The sequence below is a fragment of the Sinohyriopsis cumingii genome, chromosome 4, assembly GCF_028554795.1.
Source record: "Sinohyriopsis cumingii isolate HCF-2022 chromosome 4, ASM2855479v2, whole genome shotgun sequence".
Classification (NCBI taxonomy): Eukaryota; Metazoa; Mollusca; class Bivalvia; order Unionida; family Unionidae; genus Sinohyriopsis; species Sinohyriopsis cumingii.
Genome location: NC_142964.1, coordinates 135,810,906 through 135,828,502, shown reverse-complemented (window position 1 = coordinate 135,828,502; position 17,597 = coordinate 135,810,906). Strand labels below are relative to the sequence as shown.

At 34.7% G+C, this 17,597-nt stretch overlaps 1 pseudogene; it reads right to left on the bottom strand.

The window, feature by feature from the left end:
• Window positions 1-36: 36 nt before the first annotated feature.
• Window positions 37-3,643, bottom strand: LOC149802137 (uncharacterized; annotated as a pseudogene).
• Between the last annotated feature and the right edge of the window lie 13,954 nt (window positions 3,644-17,597).

Below are 17,597 nucleotides of genomic sequence, written 5' to 3'. Positions count from 1 at the left end.
GCATCTTGTTATATCTTTTGGATGTGTGAATTTAGTTCATTTTATTAACGTTTCAGTAATATACAAGTTTTTTAACACCTTTAGTAAAATTGTGCCATATTTCATTGACATCTTGATTTTCATGCAAATACCTTTGGTAAGATGTATGTGTGTCGATATATTGGGATTGTAGACTTTACGATCGAGAGTTGCAGCAAGCCAATGACAAAATGGGCTCACAATTAGCAAATTGGGTACAGGTTGACATTGTCATTCATTCTCTAGAAGGAAAAAGAATTTTTTTTAAAAAAGCAAACCAAAATCATACATCACAATAATTTAAAAGGTGGTTTTATTTCTTCTTCAAATAAACTGTTCCTAAACAGTGGGGTGTCATTTATGCAATACAAGTTTATTTTTCTTCTTTTCTTTACAGCATACTCATTTTGTATTTAAAAAAACCAATCCTAATTTAGGAAAATACACAGCCCTGGAAAGTTTATTTGAAGAAATATGATATGATATGGCCCAATTGTATCGTAGACAGCATTTATGCAAGATCTGAATTTCAAGACTATTTTAAGTGTTGAAATATTAAAAATATTTGTGCATGCTGAATATAATTTTAATATTTTAAAACTGCACCTTGAATGCATTCATATTGCTTTGGAGCCCTAGTGCAAAGTCTGTTAGGCAGTAATTGAATTTTAATTGTGATTAAAGTGGCAGTTTACTTTGCTATATTTTTTTGCTGCTAACATCTCTGATTCCAAGCCATGTTTCATAGCAGCAATGGTCACATGTCTGGTGCTTCTTAAACGTTCGGCTAACTTCTCACCATCTACACATGAAACATTTGTATGAGAGCGAAATTATTTGAACATAGGCAACTTATTTACAGTTGTGTACCTACATCGGGCATCAATTTACGTTTGAAGTTGTACGAAGCTCCACATCATGACCGCATGTGCAAAACATTGAAGTTATGTTTTATTTGTTGAAAAGTAAGCCCATTGTAATGCATAATAATCTGTAGATTTCAAACTGGTGATGTTAACAAAATGTGTTGAATGTTTTGTTATACTTCATTTTTTTCATGAACATTAATTTCAGTGGTCACCAGTTTTGTAACTGCATGTACTTAGACACTTGAAATATGATCATAATTATATCAATAAAACAATATAAAAAAGCTAAGCTTCACTTTTCTGCGTTTTGCAATCTCTCCAGCATTTGAGGTTGTTATATTGTCCTTTCTGATACTGTGCCATCAGGGATTTCTGGACTGCAACCAGGTGTTTTCCTCAATTTCCCAGCTCTCTGTCTCACTGTCAGAGTGTCAAACTGTACTGTTTGATTCTCAGTCAACACTGTCACAACATTACATGTCATCACATTATTAATGGGTAATTCTATAAATGTGTCAATGTCCATTAGATTCATTATATAGTCACTGCACATTCTTTGCTGGTAGCTCAAAATGCTTCCCTTCACAAATTTCCATAAGGTGTCAAAAACCTGTTGAGAATCAGAACCACTGAACACAGTGGGAAATAGCATGTTAAAATCCTTAAGTTTTTCTGCGAGCTCACTTGCATTAAACTGGGCATCATCTGGAATAGGGTTGATTTAATACCCTTTGTAGCTCGGTGGGGATTGCTGCGGTCATAGCCCTGAACAACTAGATCATCCACTTTTGATCCTTTCAATTTCTCTCTCCTAGGTTGATGCCAGGTCTGAGGTAATGATATTTTAGCCGTGCCAGCTGGAATTAACCTCATTTTCCTGCTTTTATAGTAAGCCAGCTGGTACAGAAGAGCTGTTACATGTCCGCAAGCACCACTCTGCCCATTTGTGCACGAGCATGTTGAAGTGGATACCTCTTCTGCAGAAATGGCAACCTATAATATTAAAAAAAATATATAAATACTCAATTTGTAATTGTAAAATATGGATGCCAATACTGCTGATTTTTCACATTTGAATAGGAGAATGGAAACATTAAAAATCATAACAGTTGAAACTTTTATGAAATCTAATTGCTTATTGAAATATGCATACAAATATAACTTTATTATAAATAAATTGTTTTTCTCTGTCACAGGCTTTTTGTATAGTCATGATCACAAGCTGTAACATGCAGTACAAGCCTAAACTAATATCTGATGACTGATGCCTGTTACAGAAATAAAGATGATTAGATTCAGGGATGAAATCTAAATGAAAAAGACAGGTTTACCTCAACAACATGCGTGGACTCGTTCTTTTGTGATCTAAAACACCATCCCTTGGCAAGGCATTCATTTCCATCTCTATAAACTGAAAATTAAAGAGAAAATCAGTTTAACAAAAAGATTAAGATAATATCCCATACATAAAATGACACAATATTAGACACGATTCTTCCCTATTATGTTTACTTTATCTAATGTGTGCAGTTACATACTGGATGTTAAAATTCATCCATCTACCAACACCACAAAACTAATATTAATTATAATCAATGAAGAAATTCATATAAATAAGGGACCAATTTGTGTGTTTGAGGGCAGGGTGCTTTGATTATATATATATATATATATATATATATATATATATATATATATATATATATATATATATATATATATATATATGAATGGCTATCAAACAGCTTTGAACAAATAATCCTGCTGTTTTGTGGGTGAATATAAAAGTGCCAGGTTGTGTACTTTTGATACAAATTAAAATACAAGCATACCGACATGTACCCAAAACTATTTAAAGCGCACAACAAAGTCTCTACTGGTGGGTGGCGTAGTTGGTTAAAAGGGCAGTTTTTGTCACTATCCACGTTTTGTAAATGTTTTATTCTGACCACATGTTTTGACCACAGTATTCATTGATCATAGCTGTACATTTAAACCATGCCTAATCAATCAGAAACAAAATTCATGCTTTAAATAGTTTCATTTCTATATCGTTAACTTGTATTTTCTGTGCTGTAGAGACAAAGGACACTCAAGATAGGACGTAAATCAACTTACGTTTAAGAGAATGGACATATCCCTCACTGTAATACTTGAATCCTTTTGTCATCTGTTCATTCCCTGAACTGCTGGAGACACCCGAGATGAAATTCTCAACGAATGTAAAAGAAATATCTGGCAAACAGTTCCGATCGTTACTCGATGTACAGTAGGACGTCATATTTTTTTCTCAATCTGCCTTTATTAGCCTCGTTTTCGCGATACATTAATATTCGTATTTCGTACGATCCGTTTTCTCCGATCTCCCATTCTATAAGAAAACATCTAAGCCATTTTTTCCCACGCTCCCGACCTTGACCTTGAACTATGGCTTTTCTTAGTCGTACGGACAAGCCGATTTTCATGGGAGTTTCCACGGCCAGATGCGTCTTCTCAAGGCCAATCTTCTGACATATTGCAAGTCAACATGCTTATAAGTGGCGTTGCTGAAAACTCGCTTCAACCCAATGTCGCGGTCTTAAGACATGCACATTAAAAAGTCGCACGGACGAACGGACAGTCCGATTTTCATGGGGTTTGCACCACCAGATGAGTCTCTTCCAGGCCAATCTTCTCACGTATGAAGTGGTACATACATTTAAGTGGCGATGCTCAAAACTCGCTTCAACCCAATGTCGCGGACTTTCAACATTGACATGAACAGGTCCATTTTCTTCGTCGAACGGACGAGAAGAATCTATCTCTTTCTCTCTGATCTTTAGATAGAAATTGAGTGACAATCGAAGTAGACTGCCAGCATACACAGACTGAAACATTATCAATACAATCTATCTAAAGTGGTATTTTTTTAAAAAAAATAGTAGTCTTAATATTATTGGGAAAATGTATGTGCTTAATTTTATCGATGTAGTCGTGTTAATAGGATTGATACAGCCTGGAAAAAGAAATCCATGTAAATCGAAGTTGTTTGCCTTGAAAAATACAAATGAGACAGAAAATCTACGTTTTTTGTAGAGATAATAATAATAATAATAATAATAATAATAATAATAATAATAATATAATACTTGAGGGGTTTGTCGCAGAGAAAGTCTCATTTGAAACATTGGCCGATTTGAGAGCGCTTTAGACCACTCGGCCATATCCAGTTACAAAGTTTTACAACCAAGAATTGCATATGAATATGATAAAGAAATACACAGAGGCCCTGTGTATTTGTACAAGAAACCAATTTTGTATGCATGATACATAGACGGACAAATTAGTTGTATGACATTCATAAAATGCACCGTGGTCATACATTAAAACAATTATTTTAAAGGCATTTTGTCAGCATAAATTAACATTGTCTTGTTAGTGGAGTTTTAAACCAAAACACAGAAAGAATAATTTCTTTATGTTGTTGGACATTATTATGATGCTGGAGATCTTTCATGTTGTTTCGAACCGTGTAGCAAGAAATATTTTCTAAAAAAGGTATTATGTATATTTAAATTATAGTATATTTACACTACTTGCCATTTTTCAAAATGCATATTTCTGTTTGAGCTCATGACCAGATTTTTCAATAGGAAGTTTTATTGCAACTTAGGCCAAGTGAACTCGTGCGTGCATGTATACATACATGGATTGATGGATGGGTTGTTTGCAGTTCAGTTATTCCTCTCATATTCCATTCAGGCTGCAGGCAGTGGACACAGAGCGAGCAGAACCGGCTTACCAGACGGGAAAGGCGGGTAAAACGTGCTTATAGGAACTCATGACAAAAGAATATGTCCAAGCAAAGAAATATAGAATTAACTTAAGAATTGATGCTAGCTGTATGACCCATTACTACTGGCCGCTGATAAGAATTCACCCGGGCAGATAAAGAGTTGAATGCTGTTTTTGTGATTAGTACATATAAATCTCATAAGTTATGCAGGTCTCACATCAATATCACTATCACTGCAGTTTTTAGATCTTTACTTCTAATCCTCTTCAACTGATAACATATGTAATAGGTAAATAATATATTGCGTTGAAGAATGATTGATCTCCGTTTTATTCTTTGAGCAGCACTGGTTGCACGTTTTTCGCGTTATAAGACTGCTCGAATTTGTCAAGAATATTGGTAAGAAAGTCGGGTGATTTGTTCACAATTTCTTTTTTTCCAATTGATTCATTGCGTTTGTTTATGTATTTATAGTGTGTCCCAGCTGGGAAACGCAGCACCTTTTGTATTTTGATAATTGTATTTTGCATTTTTCATTTCATATTGCATAATCTCTAGTCCTGAAAAAGGATTATGGTCCTTTCTCGGTCGAAAAGGATTAGTAATATACATGCTATACAATACTAGCATAGCGTGACCGCCTAAAAACTGCCACACTATAGTTTATTTTAAGCAGTGTTAGTAGTGGTGTGAGACCTGCATTAGTATCGTATCTGGTTCGCTTTGAGTGAGCTGTTTAAATGATTAAAATGGAATCGGTTGGAGCATGTACAATGGCCAGAGACATTACCCAAAAGGTCAAAGCTAAACAAAGTTTTTGAAACCCATGTAGAAAGTAAATGTTTAATATTGAAACACCCGGCTGGATGTCAAACACTAGACTTTGGGGATGCACCACAGGCCCCAAAACAAGGGGAAATCCTAATGGCCCTACACACCATGGGTATTGATATTGGGAAAATTGGAGTTCAAAATGGTGGGAGGAATAAATACGTTATCTACCCCAAACACCGAACTAACCTACTTGACATGCAAACATTAGACGTAAAGTGAATGACGGCGACGGTGTACGAGACGGTATCTTTTGTAAGAAACATTGAGCCCAAACTAACGGAAGTGCACATAGTAGGCCTCCCGTTGGAAGTAAGCACGGAAGAAGTCAAAACTTAAGATTGAAACAAAGTTTCATGCGAAAGTAGCGGCATACAAAACGGCTACTATATTGGGCTTTGCCCCTATACAATCTGGAAATAGGATCATATACGTAGAAAAGGAAGAAGCGAAAAAGATCCCGCTATTTTTCTATGTCCTAGGCTTTAGGCTGCAGAGTTGGTATAGGGGGTCGGAAAACGACAGGTTTTGCCCTAAATGCCACAGAACGGGGCATGAACCAAGGGAGTGCCCGGGGCCTAACCCAGAGATACAGCCAGGAACAGCCAACTATCAAACATATGCAAGCAAAGTAGCTGCAAACACGAACAAACAATAGAAGCAGAGCAGATTCTTCAACTAATCCAAAATGTAAGAAAAGATAAAACGAGCAGATACGCCCGTTGCCCCAAATCGATGTCACAGTAATAAGAGATGAACAAAAAACAACAGTGTCAACAAGTACTCAACCCCAATGAAACGGACAGATTAACGACACCTGGGAAAGACTATTGAATACAACTAAGAATAGATTTGGAAGCCTCGCGGAAGAGGAAACACAAAGTAGAAAATGGAAACGAACAAATGGAGGGGGGGCTGATAGGAATCAGGCCTCTTGCATCAACACCACTACCCACAAGGAGGAGGAGCAAGAGAAAAGCAATGACAGGCCCTGAATCCCCAGGGATAAAAGGGAAAATAGCAGAAAACTGGAAACAGAAAACCAAAATGACTTTCAAAGAGTACGGTAACAAAAAGGGCTGAAGGGAAAGACTTGGAAGAAACTTAGTGAAACGGACAGTGGAAATGAAAATATGGATGGAAATGAAGATGAGGAAACGGAAAATCAAGAGAAAGACACACAGGACATAAAAGACACAGAAACAAAATATGACACGACGGAAATGACAATAGACTTAAACTAATTGAATAACCAATATTACAGGGGGAAAAAACTCTTCAGCAGTGCTGAGGGCGTGGATTCTGACTCAGTGCCCCCATATAAAAACTTACACTACAAATCTAGAAAACTAAATTTAGAAAAATGATAATAACCATTACTGCGGCTACCTGGAAGGGGAAAAAATGGAAGGAAAGAGCTTCCAAATTTTATCAATTAACGTAAATGGTATAAATAAGGGGGAAAAAATAAAAAAGATTTAAGTTATGATATTTTATTCTTACAAGAAACCCACAATGGATTTACAGATGTAAAGAATTTTTGTGAGAGCCACCTAGATGCAATTTTACTAAAATTTATTTTGAAGGGGAAGACGTAAAAGGAGGAGTAGCCACCCTGATTATAAATAAACAGGGTGTTGATTGGGAAAGGATAGAGGAAAAGGATTTTAAAGGCAGGCTGCTCCATATAAAAATTGGGAAAATTCATTTTATCAATCTATATATACCGGCAAGCAAATATCGTAAACAAGAATTTCCGGGAAAACTTAATAAATACTTAAAGAAATATACTATGGAAGAGGTAATAATAGGAGGGGATTATAATTGGTTAGGGGATAACATAGACAGGGAGGGGGTCTAACTACAGACCATATCGGGTTTAAATTAGATATGGAAATATTTATATCAAAACATAAATGTATGGATGTATATCGTCTTTTCAACATGCCAAGGACAGAATACACTTTTTGAGTATAAAATAGATAAAGGAAGTAGGATTGACAAATTCTTATGTACTAAATATGATTGAAAAATGTATGAAGAAGCAGGGATTAAAGATGTTAAGGTTTCAGACCATAAACTAAGATATATATATATATATATATATATATATATATATATATATATATATATATATATATATATATATATATATATATCAAATTGAAAGTAAATAAAAATAACTGAGGAAAAGTAAATTGGAAATTAAATAACAAGTTACTGGTAGATCCAACTTTTATTACAGAAATAAAAAACGAAACAGCAAAGTTTGTGGCAACCGGGAATAGATACATAATTGGGGAATAGGAAAAATTTAAAAATTTAAAAAATAGCTATAACAAATCCGCAAATAAGTAAGAAAAACTTAAATTAGAGCAGGAAGCAATAGAAATGCAACTTAAGAAAAATAATCCAATAGACTGGCTAAATAAAATATTAGACGAAAAAAGTACGGGCAGAGAAATAAAAGCAGGGAAATTCACACATATTTATATTTTAAAAAAGTGAAAGGGTTGTACAAACGCGAAGAAATTAGGAGAGGAGGGACAAAAATTATGGACAGTCTGAAAATTAATGAGAACAAAAGAATAACTGACAAAAGTGAAATATTAACACATATTGAAGAATATTATACTAAATTATATACGTCGCAGGGAATTGCAAACTGCGAAATTGAGAACTAACTAAAACATATTCAGTGCGAGAAAATAAGAACATAAGGACTTATGTGATTATTTCATCTCGCAAGAAAAAATTGCAAGAAGCAGACAAAGCCTTACAAAAGGAAAATCTCCAGATGCAGATGGACTCAACCATGGATTTCTATATAAAACTATTTGTTGAGTTGTCGCCAATTTTGGAGTGGTTATTTCATAATATTTTAGAGACGATGTGATGACAGAAAGTACCGAGGGGAAGGGATTATAACATTAATATGGAGGCCCATCTCCCTCATAAACACTGATTACAAAATACTAAGCAAAATATTAACGAATAGGATAAAAAAGAAATGGGGAAAATAATCAATACAAATCAAACATGTGGTCCCAAAGGCAGAGATATACAAAATAACATACTAAGTATCAAAACAATTATTGAATATATAAATAAAAGTGGACAAAAAGCTGCTTTGGTACTTTTGATCCAAGAAAAAGCTTTTGACATATTAGAACATAACTACTTACAAAGTGCTAGAAAAAATTGGTTTTGGAACAACTTTCGAAAATGGACTAAAATCCTGTACAACAGAATAACCTCAAGAGTGCAGGTAAATTTGCTACCCTCCCAAGTGGAGACTGCCCGTGGTAGTAATAATAGAATCCATCATATGTCTGTGTAGAGTATGAAAATTCCATCATTGGCTCAGAATTTAAAGTGGTACACGAGGCTGTGCTGAGTGTTTGATGCAGATTTGTAATCCCAAGGGGAACATTTCTATGCCACAATGATTATTATTTTCTGATACATTTTAATGAAAATGGTAGTCCATGTCAAAAAGGCATACTGTTATTAATATTGCAGCAACTTTAATGCTGCAAAATAACCATTGAAACTTTCTTTACCTAATGATAGAGCTTAAAAAGTTAGATTTACACAGAAACATTCAGTTGAAACTTTCAGTGATGTTCCTTTTACCTTTCAAAGAACGCAAACAGTAGTTAAAATTTGCTATAGAAATGTCAATGCAGTGTCTTAATTGTATATGACATAACAATGATACACATATGAAGAAGTCACAAAAATAAGTCCACTTTTATTGATAAAATTAATCAAAATGGAAAAAAATGAGTTCTTGTTCATCTTTGAGGTACAGATATATCCCAACGAAATACCCCAACCAAATATTTCTATAATAAAATTAATTCAAAATTCTTATAAAAATGACATACAGCACACCTTCGGGGGATATATAAACTCAAACACTTTACTTCCTTTGGCTAGGTGGGGGGCATCTATCTGGTGACCCACTAACTCCGAAAAGAGGTGATACTGTGACAAAAAGGCAGTAGGGCAATAGAGGCTTTGTTGACATGCACAGATTGAGAAGGAAAATGAAACGAATACCTGTTTTAATATCTTGCCGCAGAGCATGTTGTAGTAAATGTAAATTCTGACAAGCATACTCTTATCCAGAAAATGCTTGAATACTGGGGATCGGATGATGACCTGATAGTGTGATCACCAGTTTTATTTATGATTCATCAGGAATTATGGACGTATTATGGGAATTTAAGATAAAATGGGATCCACACCTGTCCCTGTATTATAAGCTTGTTTCAAAGTTATTGTGGTACAATAATAAATGAGGGTGCAGCCTGTAATGAATGACGCATTATGAAATTTATGTCAATCTTTCAGAAATATCTTTTGTAAATTTCTTGGCTGATTTTCTCAAGCATAAACATTAGCCACTTTTACATTTTTCTTGACTGCTTATATTTGCTTTTATTGGGCAGTGTTATAATTTGTGTGAATTAATTTTTTTTTTGCTTTCTGTGTCAGGATTTAAACCAGATAATTTTTAATGCATTCTGTTGTATACTACACATGAATTGGCTTTAGTAAGACATATCAACTTTTGAATAGAACTCAACATTATATTTGTCACAGGTACGCCTACAATATCATTTAAAACGAGTAATTATGTCACACAGTTATTCCTATATTATCATGTCACATAGTTACTAATATAATGTTATTTCAAAAGAGTAGTGATCAGTATTTTGTAACTGCAACATCATTTTTGTACCGGTACTGGAAACTTACAATTTTAATTGCACTTTTATTTTTTAGGGGCAATTGAAGCCATAATTAAATTTACGGAACATGCAAAGAACATACTGAAAAGGAGAAGGATGAAATCTATTCAAATATCTGGTCGATGAGAGCAATCGAAGCTGTCCTGAACTATTCTGAGAAAGCCGAAGACTTTAAAAAGACAAAAAGTAAAAAGAGCCTATTTATTCAGATACCTTGTAGAAGAAATTCTAGTGACTATAAACTCTAACAAAGAGGATCTCATTATGACAATCCTGAACTACTGGGAAACTGACCTGACATAATAAATAAATGTATCGCTTGCTTGTCATTTTTAAAGGAAATTTAAAGTTTGTACATACAATATCTCGTTCAATAAGAAGACGTACAAGAAGTTGTAAAGTGAATCATGTTGTACTAGTAAACGTTCTAGTAACAATACTACATGGATTTCCCACCAATGATTTTGTGATCTCTAAAATCTGAAGTAGTAATAATGCTACGTGGCTCTCCACCAAACCCATGTAGTAACAATACACTATTTCTAGGCACTGATTTTGTGATCCCAAACCCTGATCTAGTAACAATACTACATAGCTCTCCGCCAAATCCATGTAGTAATATTACCCTATTTCCATGTGACATTGTAAAGCAGTTTGTGATCTCCAAAACATGATGTAGTTTTGTCAATCGCCAAATTTTTTGTAGTAAGATTACTTTATTTCTAGGTGACAGTGTAAAACTGATTGTCTTTATCTCCAAAACTTGACGTACAGATTATACTACATTGTTCATTTAGTTGTATTACGCTATTTCCATTTAACAGAAACACTAACTTATTTGATTTGCAAAACCTGGTGTAGTAAAAATACTACATCGTTAATTCCAAAGCACAAGTAGCAACATAATCCTATTTCCATGGTAACAGTATAACATTGATTTGGTTGTTTAAAATATCTGATGTAAGATTGCTAAAAAGATGTTATTCCTATAGGACTTGAACTTTGTGTTTAATATTACTTGTAAATGCTTTTTATATACTTATATTACTCTACTGATTATCAAATTTACTACCCTCCGAAGTGGAGACTGCCCATGGTAGTAATAATAGAATCCATCATATGTCTGTGTAGAGTATGAAAATTCATCCTTGGCCCAGAATTTAAAGTGATACACGAGGCTGTGCTGAGTGTTTGATGCAGATTTGTAATCCCAAGGGGAACATTTCTATCCCAGATCAAAGCACAATGATTATTATTTTCTGACAAATTTAAATGAAAATGGGAGTCCATGTCAAAAAGGCATACTGTTAATATTGCAGCAACTGTCATGCTGCAAAAGAACCATTGAACTTTCCTTACCTACTGATAGAGCTTAAAAAGTTAGATTTACACTGAAATATTCAATGGAAACTTTCAGTGATGTTCCTTTTACCTTTCAAAGAACATAAACACAGTAGTTAAAATTTGTTATAGTAATGTCAATACGCCGTGTCTGAATTGTGTATGACATATCAATGATACACATATGAAGAGGTCCCAAAAATAAATCCACTTTTATTTATAAGATTAATCAAGATGGACAAAAATGACAGTTCTCGTACAACTTTGAGGTACAAATATATCCCAACCAAATACCCCAACCAAATATTTCTAAAAAATAAAATTTTAATTCAAAATTCTTTATATAAATAACACATACAACACACCTTCGGGGGATACATAAACACTTTTTCGTGAATTATTAAAGAAAATAAAAAGTGAATACCTGTTGAAATATCTTGCCGAAGACCATGTTGCAGTAAATGTAAATTCTGACAAGCATATTCTAATCCAGAATATACTTGAATACTGGGGATCGGATGATGACCTGATAGACTGATCACCAGTGTTATTCGTGATTCAGCAGGATATATGGACGTATTATTATGGGAATTTAAGACAAAATGGGATCCACACTTGTCCCTGTATTATAAGCTTGTTTGAATGTTATTGTGGTACAATAATAAATGAGGGTGCAGCCTGTAATGAATGATGAATTATGAAATTTATGTCAATCTTTCAGAAATATATTTTTTGTAAATTTCTTGGCTGATTCTCTCAAGCATAAACATTAGCCACTTTTACATTTTTCTTGACTGCTTATATTTGCTTTTATTGGGCAGTGTTATAATTTGTGTGAATTAATGTTTTTTGCTTTCAGTGTAAGGATTTAAACAGGAAACTTACCGGATAATTTTAAATGCATTATTATTGTGTATATGAAATGGCATTAGTAAGACGTATCAACTTTTGAATAGAACTCAACGGTATGTTTGTCAGTTAATCGTAATGTCATTTAAAACGAGTAAGTATGTCACATAGTTACTAATATTGTTATTTTAAAAGAGTAGTGATCATTATTTTGTAACAGCAACATCAGTTTTTGTACCGGTACTGGAAACTTCAAGTTTTAATTGCACTTTTACTTTTTAGGGGCAATTGAAGCCATAATTGAATTTACGGAACATGCAAAGGACATACTGAAAAGGAGAAGGATGAAATCTATTCAGATATCTGGTCGATGAGAAGATCAACGTTCCTGTCAATGCAGATACGCCTGCCTTGATTTTAATTGCACTTTATTTCTTTAGGGGCAATTGAAACCATTAGAATTACTCGTAAACGGCAAAGGAAATACTAAAGAGGACACGAATGAAGAGGGAACATCTGTGGAGATATCTTATAGAAGAAAATATCAGAGTCAATGTAAATTCTGATAAGAATATGTTAATAAATGCTATTCTGGCATATTGTAGGTCAGACTTGTCAGACTAAAAAACGAATTGTTTGCTTGTCATTTTTAAACGAATTTTAAACTTTGTATACACAATATCAAGTTTAATAAGTACAAGAAGTTGTAAAGTGAATCATGTCGTACTAGTAAACATACTAGTAACAATACTACATGGTTAATTCCCAAACATATGCATTAACAATACCCTATTTCCCACCACTGATTTTGTGATCTCTAAAATCTGATGTAACAATACTACCAAACCCATATTGTAACAATACCCTATTTGTAGGCACTGATTTATTTTCTTTAAAATCTGATGTAGTAACAATACTACATAGCTCTCCACCAAACCCATATAGTAATACCAGATTTCTAGACATGATTGGTTTTCTTCCCACCCCCCACAGCTCTGGTTTATATTTATATAAATATATATTATCTTGTTTAAACAATTTCGTATTCTACTGGTTATGATTTTGCTAAAGATTTTATAGTCGCTATTTAGCAAGGTTATCGGTCTCCATTTTTTAAAAATCAATTCTTTGTCTTCCTTCCCTTTATAAAGTAAAGTAATAATTCCCTCCCTTAGTGTGTTCGGCATATCCCCTTTTAACAGTATATTGTTATATAATAGTTCTAGAAAATCAACTAATTCGTATTTAAGTGTAATATAGAAGTCAGATGTTATGCCGTAGGACCCTGGTGATTGCTCTTCTCGAAGGCTATTAATTGCTTCTAATATTTCTTTATCGGTGATAAAAGTTTTCGAATTTCTCCTTATCTTCTGCTGTAATTTGCTTATAATTAGTATTTTCTATATAATTATTTATTATTTCCTTGTTGATATTTGAGATTCATATATTTGTGCATTGTTTTATATATTCAAAATTATGTTTTATTTTGGTGGATTATGTCGTTTCCTTGTTTTGATTTTATCTTTTTATTTTCTGCCCTTTTAATTTCCATTCTTCTGTATAGCCCTCTCCCTTTTTATATATATTCCCATATTTCCCTGATCTTATTTTTATTCCTTGTGTAATCTTTCAATTTTCTCCATTTATTGATTATTTCATTATCGAATTTTGTTAATGGTCTTATAGATGTCATTATTTCTAAATATTTTTCCTTTAGACATTGTTCTTGACGTTCGTTTGTCTTACTATGATATTTCCTAATTCGTTTAGTTTCACTTTTGATTGTTTCCAAGTCTTTCATTATGGCCCCAATATACTTTTCTTTGAAAATCTTGAGGTATGTGCGAACAGTGCTCACATACAGATCATCCTGCATGAGCGCACTGCTCATTTTCCACACTCCCTGTCCCCATTTTATAGTGTTCGGAATAGTTATTTCAAGTAATACTAATTTATGATCTGCTATAGAATTTCACATTTCTTAATTGTAATTGTCTAGTTTTTAGATATGTAAAATGTATCAATACGACTCTTTATGGATTTCATATTTAAACGTATATTCCCTCTTACTATTTAAAACTCTATAAGCGTCTACAATAGTATTTGTTTTTATGAAAGTATGGATCCATTTAAATAGTTTTTTTTAAAATCATTTTCCGTCAATCTATCACTTTTATTTTCTTCTGTTAGTATCCAGTTAAAATCTCCCATTATACATGGTTCTAAAACATATTTTTGAGTATCACGATTTATATTTTGAATAAATTAGTTTTCCTGTTATTTACACCTGGTGGCGCATATATATTAAAGATGTTCCATTTATTTATTTTTAAGTGAATTAGACGTAATTTTAGTTCAATGGGTATTTCCATATTTTCAGGGTTCAATCATTGGCGGTTTGCCTGATAATTGTAGCCACTCCAGCTCTTATGTCTGTAGGGTGGTTACTAATAAAAATTAGTGCATTTAGTTCTTCCTCTAATCTTTTCATAATATGTTCCGGCATTCCGTGCGTTTCTTGCATTAATATTATATCATAGTTTTTAGCTTGTGCTATGATAGTATCTATTTTATTATTTATACCATTAGTGTTCATAGTCAGGATTCGCAGGTTTGATTCCTCCATCTTTGACTATGGGCTAGTCGATACATTTTTATTTTGTGTTAGTAGGTTCTAGTTTACATAATAGTTACTTGGTTATTTTGCAATTTTTCTAGTGGGTAGGTTTTCTTTGCCCGTTATACTTCGATGCTGAATGTTCTTTTTTATCTTCTCTATTGAGACTGACTGTTCGTCTTGTTTGCTCTGTTTCTTTAGTTTCTTTTCTGGATTTTCTTTTCTCGTTTCCTGGTGATCTCAACTCGCCATTAATCTTCTTCTGGGCGTTGATGCGGTGCTTTATCTTGTTTGTGTTATTGTTGGTGTTGCAGGTTCTTATCTTAGTTGAGTTGCTGTTAACACTTGTTGCTTCACTGAAGTGTCTGTGTCCATTGTCTCTTCAATAGTCGATATATCTGGACTTGTCTGTATATTGTCAAGAGTTTGCTCCAAATTTTGTGGTGTATTTTGCGTCTCTTCGAGGACATAGAAGGGGGCTGTCTGTCTCTCTGTTTTACTTCCTGCTTCTTTCTTTGTATTTGTCTGTCTCTAGCTCTTGCTCTTTCCTTTTCTGCTGAGCTAGTTAGGTCAGCAGATTCTCATTTATCATGTGAGCTACCTGTAGTGTCATTTTGAGTTTGTAGATCTTGTTCAGGTTCTGGTACTTGTACTAGAATCTTTTCTGTGACTGTATACTTGGGTACTGAACTGGATCGTGCTTCAGTATATGATTTTGGGGCTGTGTTAATCTGCCTTTCTGTATCCTGCGGTGGTGCTTGTTGTTGCTTGCATTCTCTCAGTAGGTGTCCAGTATTCCCACATTTGTAGCATTGCCGGTCGTATTGGCATCCTTTATACCACAATTGTATTAAAGCCATTATGTACAATGAGGCTCACTATCCTCACTCCTGTGTATACTGAGGGGAATCCCCAGTATGTGGCCATTTGTGCAGTAGTGATTGTAATGCCGTACGTATTTTGCAGTTTGTTCGTTAATTCGATCGTCGGTAATTCCATTGGGAGTCCCGAAAAATGCACATATATCATTATATCGGCAATTTTGATCAAGGGCGTCGGGGCGTATATCTTCACTGGCTGGCCTCTGAGCTATATTGTTTGATCATTGTCATATATAGTGCTTTCCTCCTTTTGCGAAGAGGAAGTATAGCCCTCTGCCACCATTTGGTAGCCCTTTGATGTCGTTAGTTTATGTTCCCTTGTCTATTAGGTACTGCAGGATCTCGGCTGGGCGCGGCTTTCTGCCTCATTAAAGCCTCTAAGGTCCAACACCTGGCACCCTTGTGGTCTATACGCAAGTAGTAGTCTTCCACTGTCTGTATTTTTTAGGTATGTGGGAAAGTAATTTTTAATCTTCCGCCAGTTTGTTCTTTAGATAGCATTGCCATTTTGGGCTGTACAAACTACCCACTTAATTTCATAGGGGCTAAACTCCCTTAATCTTCCAAAATGCAAAAACAAAGACAAAAACAAAATAACAAGAAAATTGTACACAGTATAAATAATGGCACCTTACAAAATATAGGATACCTGGAGATCCTTGTATGAACAAGCAATCACAATGAATCACAGAGTAATAATCTTTAAAGCACGGGTCCCGTAAAGGGGTAAGCTATCTGACAAGACTCGTCGCAATGAAGTTTGGTTATAGAGAATTTGCTCTATATGTATAATAGCTGTGACAGATTTGCGCAGCTAGGTACTTAGGTTTTTCGCTGCAGGCAATTCGCACGTGCAAGCATGGTTTGAGTTCACTCAGTATTTCGAAATAACTAGAGCCGAAAAAATAATCAACCCTCTGGTGATGTTGTACGCGGCAAGGAAACCAGAGTACATTTTTTTACAAATATGCATGTTAATACAACTCGTAAACAACTCCGTGTTAACGTCCTAAAAACACCGATAGTTTTTTAGGGCAATGTCGGTTTAAACGACGTTTTCTCCACAACAGCAAGAACTATTTCCACGTGCGATCCATGAGCACATCGGCCTGGACAATCCGCAGCTGGCAGTGACAGCCCGGTGAGAATTGGGCTGTTGTTTCGTCGGTACGGTGAAGAAAATCGAGCCAATGGAATTGGCAATGGGACTGTAGTGCAGGAAATAAGACAAAACAACCATTGTGGTCAAACCGATGAAGCCATATCTCAGTAGATCGGTCTATAGGAGGCCCGTCTAGAAAAAAAGGAATCAAGCCACAGCTCCTGTCCGTTCGTCCGCAATGCAAAGAAAACCGATTTCTTCCATGCAAGTGTGAAATTTAAACAAATTGAAAGCTTGGGAGTAGAGTTACGTGACATATGTCAAGAGGTCGAAGAGACGAATCTGGCATATCAGTAGCTGTCCTGTTCCAAACAACCGACATTTTTTAGGAAAAACGCAGCTTAATGTTCATTTTCTTCGGATGGGTAGGAGCTACTTGACATGCGACCCATGGTCAGATTGGCCTTATGGAGACGCATCTGGCAGTGCAAACCCCATGAAAACGGCTGGTCCGTTCGTCCGTACGAGCAAGAAAAGCCATAGGTCAAGGTCGC